This window comes from Ylistrum balloti, unplaced genomic scaffold (genome assembly GCF_031769215.1).
Source record: "Ylistrum balloti isolate Yb309-2 unplaced genomic scaffold, AGI_CSIRO_Ybal_v1 Utg370196, whole genome shotgun sequence".
NCBI lineage: Eukaryota > Metazoa > Mollusca > Bivalvia > Pectinida > Pectinidae > Ylistrum > Ylistrum balloti.
The window spans coordinates 1,114,839-1,123,037 of NW_026782173.1; positions in this window are offsets into that span (position 1 = coordinate 1,114,839).

Below are 8,199 nucleotides of genomic sequence, written 5' to 3' on the forward strand. Positions count from 1 at the left end.
CCTCAAGTGTCGATCCGTCAGTAAGACGTATAACGGCAATGGCACGCTAGTCCGGAAACCTGTTAAACACATACAATGATCTGCCTACAACTAGCACTATACAATGGATCATAGGCTAATATATGCTTAGGTAAAAAATCAAACAATATCTCCGTGTCAACAAACCTGCCTTCTCCACTACGTACACCTTCCAAAGTGATTGTGGGGCGCACTTATCAGCTGGCCACAACACTTCACCGCCAGTTCGCACGCAGCACTTTAAATCGGCCCTGTCCACTAGATGTATTTTACATATAGTGATTTTGAGTTGTGAATGAACTGCTAGCACACAGGAGATCTAGAGAATACTTTAGTCTTATCAGCTACATCATGTCCATTCCACTGGGACACTATCGGTACATTCTTACCGTGTAGACGTTTAATATTGGAAATGATACATATATATGCTGGGATGATTAATTCGGAAGGCCTAACACTGACAATGAGTGATGTGAGTGTGTTGTTTTGCCTGTGTAATAACTGACATAATATAGATAGCTCTCTCCCATTTAGTATAGAGTATAACTAACGTTATCGTCATTTGTAGGTAAATTTGAACAGCATGTCACCCGAATGTAAGCGAAAATGTCAACGAAATGGTTTACACGTGTAGGAAAGTTGATTAGATTCTGACATTTTGGAAACTGTACATGATATATCTAATTATTTCGAATCGTTGTTGCCTTTTTAGCGTCATCCTTAGCGTCAATGGAAGTATTTTGTTGCTTAATATTTCTTTGTAAAGAAATAATCAGACATTGCTTTGTTCTTATCTGTCGAGTTTGTATTATCAATTTCCTTCCTTGTCTGGCTGTGTGATTGCTTCTACTCTGTAAATCATTCAGATAAATAAAGATAATAATATACATTCACGTTACAAATCACATAAAACAGTGATACAGTCACTATTGCTATTACAGCATAAACAGCAATCACGTGTAACAAACAAATGTAAAATCAATTTGAACATATCGCATAGCTTCACTAACTTTTAAATCCAAACATATTCACTTAAAATGCACGAACTACACCGTGGATCAAAGGGGATTACGTGAAAGAGATATAAAGTACTCAAGTTGTAAGTTCTACGGTCGATGTTTCAGTATTTACTATTGCGCGCGTGCACAGTAACATAACAATGTAAGATTTCAATGACAAACCAGCGCTCCATTACAGTGTGTTGCAGGGTACGGACAGGTATTTAAAGATATAATGTATCATTTAGATGTATAATATGTTGTTTTCCAGTATATACATTGTCCTATTTTTCAGTGTACATTGTGTTATTTTATAGTGTAATTTTTGTGTATATTGTGATATTTACCTGTTTACATGTTTATTGCAATTTTTCAGTGTTATTTCTGTAGTGTATATATTGTGCTATTTTCAGTATATAATGTGATATTTTCCCGTGTATATATTGTGCTATTTTCAGTATATGTTGTGATATTTCCCCGTCTTTATGATGTGTTATGTTCTGTATAAATTTTGATATTTCCCCGTGTATATATTGTGCTATTTACATAAAAACATCTACCTTAACTTTTTATTACGCAGTAGCCTGTTATTATTTACAAAAAATATTCATAATGAGGGTGTTATATATATCAGCCTGACCGTAGTATCTTTCAATGAACTTTTAACCAATTAGTGATAAGGATTACAATGCAAGACAGTTTTGTCTGTCAAAGTTTTCCATCGTGTGATATATGTCTTTCCGTAGTATGGTATTTTCTATATTGCTTTTAATTGTTTGGCATATACTTTCTCGTGGTATGGTATATTCCTTCTCGTGGTATGGTATATTCCTTCTCGTGGTATGGTATATTCCTTCTCGTGGTATGGTATATTCCTTCTCGTGGTATGGTATATTCCTTCTCGTGGTATGGTATATTCCTACTCGTGGTGTGATATATTCTTTTTCGTTGTGTGGTATCTCGTGGTTCAGTATATATATAATCTCGGTATGATATATCCCTCCCTTTGATGATATGGCGTAATCCTTTTCGTGGTCTGATGTCATTCTTTTCCGTGCTGTGATATATTTTTTCTGTGGTTAAATATATACATCATCTCGGTATGATATATTCTTTCCCGTGGTTTATTATATTGCTTTTCGTGGTTTAGTATATATCTTTTCGTCGATTTCAAATCCAGAAAACGTCACAATAAACCGACCCACAAGAAATAAAACATAGTTATAACAACGCAGTAGCAATGGGTATGGTCAACTCATAGATTTAAAAAGATTTCAAAACCGCTAAATTTATCAATCTTTTTGGTTTTTATTTACTTATTTTTTTTTTTTTTTAATTTTTAAAAATCAATTATCCGAAGTTCGATATACATATGAAACTGAGCTCATGACTTGCGAAATCTTTTTAGTTATCATTACAATGTAAAGAAGCGTACACTTCTGTTTGAAGGTGGCACGAGCGTCTGTGATGGAATAACTTAGAACTTTAGCTAAGGTGATACATGGGCATGTAGTGGGTAGCGTTCGTTGTAGGAAGTAGGCGCTTACGGATTGACGTGTAATCTCACCGCCGTCTCGTAAGAAATGTAGTGCATGGGTTGTACTATGTCTGAAATGAAGGTTATCATTGAAACATTGTGATTGAAGCACAAAAAATCATACTAAATGTGAAGATTTTAAGATTGGAGGGTACAGAGAAAGCAAAACCAGCTGATGTAGTCACTAACTTAGTACAAGTGTAATAGCAACTGAAAATAACTTTCGATAAATCATACCATACGTTTATTTCTATGGGTGTCAAAATATCCATCTAGAAAAAGTTTCTCGTAGTCTGTAAGCCTAAGACGATGTTCGATGATTGAAAGCTGGTAGCGCCTAACCATAAAATAAAATACTACCAGTTATAAGAGGAATGCCGCCACTTCCTCCAACATGGAGAAAAAGAACACCGTGCGAGAAGCGTGATTATATCGATATGTCTAATGGGAATTTAACATTTTTATATAGCAGCATACCTGCTTACCCAACCTTAAGTATTTGCATGCTTTCGTGTGTTCAGAAGAACAAAAATTGAGTATTTTTCTTGAAGTATAACTGTCTTCTACTTGCCTTTTAGTAATCGTCATGTTTATAACAACAATTGTGAATAAAAGATTGGCTATATAGTTTTCTAGGATCTTGCTAACTAGCACTCGTCATCGTGAAGTCATATTTGATAGGATTCACATGTTAATGTTTTAAGAGCCCAATACTTTTTTAAACTTGATATTGAGAATATCAACATTTAGATGTGTGATTATTTTTGGGCAGATTTTCTGATATTTTTTACATTCTAATGTGTGTAGGGACAATGGTCTGTTGAGTGATCTGTTACAATAAAATTCATATTGAGATACGAGATTAACACATTTAGTAGCTAGATTGATGTTTACATTTGTCTATTTGAAGTAAGAGCAGGACTCTTTCCATGACAACTTCTTCAAAATATTTATAACGGGCAAGTCGACCGCAGTACATTATCAACATGGCTGTTGGGTACGACATTAACTTTGGACCCGTTTACATATTGTTTATCAAGAACATCCAATGAGATACAAGTCAGTGATGTTGACGGTCACACGTGATTTATCTCTTTGTTTAGTATAAACAAAGACCAATTCTCTATATGAAACATGAAATTCTCCCTCATTTGTCTTACTCCGATTCGGTGAAAATCAATGCCTAATTTCTGTATAGTTTATGTTTCTGTCGAACATTTTGACAGAAAGAATCCATAAAATGTTACATAATCTGTATGTGTCTGGGCGATGGTAAACGAAGCTAAAAATATTAGACTCTCGAAAATTTATCACATTATTGCACACACCTTGTGATAATTTTGACTGTTTGTGAATGGTATCAGGTAACCACATACCACTAATCCTCACATTGTGAAGCAGACTGATTGTCTCTTTTGTGATGGATATAAATTTCTGTTGCAGATTAAACTGTTTACTTGTAGCTATTTTCTGAACGCATGAGGCTTCATGTTAGTGAGGGTTACTCCTGTTTTACACTCAATATTTTACAAAAATGAACATCTCGTTGGTAAGTTACTGTGTACCTAAAACATGCAGCATTCCATATATATATATGACAGACTATCATCATGGTTTCTGTATACACTGCATTCTGTAAACTGGAGCAAGGTGACCCAGACATTGCCAATCCATATTACTAGTTAAAAAGATTAACTTCGCAGCTGAAGCGGAAATATGGAGATTTATTTTTTTTTCTATCTGTGAAATAATGTTAAATGTTGTGATTAATTAAGTCTTTTTCTACAGCTTCCTACGTGATGTAGGATACGCTTTCCATAGAACATTTATGTCAATCGTCGAGGTGTAGGGTAAGTTTTCTCTAGAATATTTATGTCATCTTTCGTTATTTAGGGTAAGCTTTCCATGAAACATCTTTGTCATCCGTTGTGATGTAAGGTCAGCTTTCCAAAGAACCTTTATGTCATCCGTCAAGATGTAGTGTAATCTTTTCTCTGGAACATTGATGCCATCCTTCCTGATGTAGGTTAAGCTTTTCCTAGAACGTTGATGCCATCCTTCGTGATGTGGGTTAAGATTTCCCTTGAATATTGATGCCATCCTTCGTGATGTAGGGTAAGCTTTCCCTAGAACTTTGATGCCATCCTTCGTGATGTAGGGTAAGCTTTCCCTAGAACATTGATGCCATCCTTCGTGATGTAGGGTAAGCTTTCCCTAGAGCATTGATGCCATCCTTCGTGATTTAGGTTAGGATTTCCCTAGAACATTGATGCCATCCTTCGTGATGTCGGTAAAGATTTCCCTAGAACATTGATGCCATCCTACGTGATGTAGGTTAAGTTTTTCCTAGAACGTTGATGCCATCCTTCGTGATGTGGGTTAAGATTTCCCTAGAATATTGATGCCATCCTTCGTGATGTAGGGTAAGCTTTCCCTAGAACTTTGATGCCATCCTTCGTGATGTAGGGTAAGCTTTCCCTAGAACATTGATGCCATCCTTCGTGATGTAGGGTAAGCTTTCCCTAGAATATTGATGCCATCCTTCGTGAAGTCCCTAGAATATTGATGCCATCCTTCGTGATGTAGGGTAAGCTTTCCCTAGAGCATTGATGCCATCCTTCGTGATTTAGGTTAGGATTTCCCTAGAATATTGATGCCATCCTTCGTGATGTCGGTAAAGATTTCCCTAGAACATTGATGCCATCTTTCGTGATGTAGGGTAAGCTTTCCCTAGAGCATTGATGCCATCCTTCATGATTTAGGTTAGGATTTCCCTAGAACATTGATGCCATCCTTCGTGATGTCGGTAAAGATTTCTCTAGAACATTGATGCCATCCTTCGTGATGCAGGTAAAGATTTCTCTAGAACATTGATGCCATCCTTCGTGATGTAGGGTAAGCTTCCCCTAAAACATTGATGCCATCCTCTGTGATTTAGGGTAAGCTTTCCATGAAACATCTTTGTCATCTGTTGTGATGTAGGGTAAGCTTTTCCAAGAACATTTCTGTCTTCCGTCGTGATGCAGGTTAACTTTTCCCTAAAATATTTGTTTCCGTCGTGATGTAGGGTAAGCTTTCCCAAGAACATTTATGTCATCCGTCGTGATGTATGTTAAACTTTCCTCAGAATATATCTGGTGTCTACAACAAACAGTGATGTGGGAACCTTTGTAATTTGGCGTAAGCTCTCCTTAGAACATTTAACTCATCCGTCGTGATGTAGGGTAAGCGAAATTACAAATTGAAAAAAAGTTTCCAGAAATATTTGCAACATTTCTTCGTTATGTAATGAGCATGATATAATGTAAATTAAGTCAGGTTTTAAAATTGGACCTTATATATGAGTTTCTGATCGCCTTATTTTGACCAGGTCTGTTGGAAATATTTGAAATGCTTGTTTGTCAACTTGTCAAGAATTCAGCGGAAGAGAGACACAGTCGAGCAGTGCCTTCTGGTTTAACTGACGACTCTTCATTTATACTACGGGCGATAAGCGGTGTTGAAATCGTGAAATGTTTATATTTACACGGAAAACGGAAATGCGCCTGTCCCATAACACAGAATAGTATGGAGGCATGTTGAAATAGGCATCATAGACGTAATCTATTTACACTGTATTTGCACCTGTAATAAAACGTTTCCGTCTTCCGAAGATGACATTTACGCCACCATTTTCACACGATTAATAAGCCATCTTACCATTATCTATACAGGCAATAGAGTAAGTCATCATTATTCAAACTGTTCACACATAAATAAGCCATTTCACCATTTTCCATACAGGTAACAAGCCACGTCATTCACATAAGTAATTACCTACATCATTATCATTAACACAGGTTTTAAAAAAAATAACATGTTAGTGATTATACCTCAACTTTGTAAGACTTCAGGGCTGTACTTTGAAAACAATTCGCCTGATCACTACGAAACTGAATACCTGTCAGGCTAATGCCTTAGTTGTACCTTTTGCTATTGGCGAATTTCAGTTTTGATATTTTCTCTGTGTTATGGAAACAAAAGAAAAGAAATAAACAGCGTATTGTCGACTTGAAAACTGATCGCAACGAAACTTTTACTTTGCCGTTTGCTATTGGCGAGGTTTCTTTCTTCCTATTTCCCTGCAATTGTATAAGTAAAAGTCAGAAATATATTTACTAGTTGCACCTCAAAAACTATATAACTGACAGAAAAGTGACCACAAGCTTCATATATCCATCTTAAAACCTTACTCTTACTTTTAGGAGGACATATATATGGCGCGGGGATGAAGTCACGCTTTCCGGATCTTTGTCAGTTTTCTTGTAATTTTGTGTATTTCTAATTATCCTCGCTCAAAGCGTTTGCGAGGGTGATATTTATTTGGGCTCCGTGTTTGCGTGCGTCCATCCGAGGACTTTTCCGGGCAACAATTTCGAAAACATTCCACTCAACACCACAAAGCTTTCTATATATATTAGGTTAGTGCCCTAGTTGTGCCTTTTGCTATTGACGACATTTCATCTTTTATATATTTTTCTGTTGCCAGTGGGCGCGGGGGATCATGTTACGCTTTGCGTTATCTTGTTGAATAATGTCGCTGTATCAGAACATGCCTTCTATGCCTTATCAATCTGATATTGCATTTATCAAACAAAAAGTGTCCAGTCTAAGCACTATCTGGTTTACGTTATTGTTATTTTTATCGATTGTAAAGGTATTGCCTAAACTGCGGGCGTCTTGTACTGCCCGGTGGTTGAGGCTTGAAGAGTTATCCTCCCTCTTCACGTCTTGCTTGACTTTTATCTCTTATATACAGTAATATATGTGATAACATGGAGTACGATTTTCGCAGTTTTTCTCTGGACAATTCGTTATAACTGACGTTGTCAAATTCACTGTTATCTGCACATTTAAGGTAATTTCTTGCGAAATGAACCACTAATATGTGAGTGGACGAGAATTAACCGGAACGTGTCATGCCTATACAATGATATATTCTGTCTAATACGCAGTGTACAATCATCGCTAGTTTCCTGTCACGTATGACAGTCGGCTTACGACAAAATCAATCAGCTGAATGGAGAATATTGATAACTGCCCTGGTTGAATGACCAAGTACTTTTATAACTATGTTTATTGCATTGATTGGTGTAAAACGAAACAACTATTGAGTGACAGATTAACGTGGTCAGTGTTATTTGGTTTTCTTAAAACTATATCGAGAAATTATGTGTCGAGTACACACTCCATTTGTAATGTTGAACTTAAGTTAAAAGTTTTACGTGAAAAGGTATTTTTTATAACAAATTAAAACATCACATCAGATCGTGGCGCTGTTCTCGTATGCGAGAAACTGATCGTATTTAAATCGGAATCATAACAAACTGATCGCAACAGATGTTGAAATCACGTGATCTTGAATTTTAACATATAAGGTAGAAATAATAGCCATATTGATTTGCTATTTTACTTCATAGCAAGTTTTCAGGAAAGTGCAATGCGTCCACTGTTAGCTAATGCCATGTCATACCATATATCGACCGGAGATGGGGGAACTCTTTCTCTCTGTATGTCAGTCTCCAAGAAATTTCTCATATTCTGATATCACTCGTAATAGACGTAATGACACAGTATTGTAACATCGCACGCCCATAAGCATGGCCG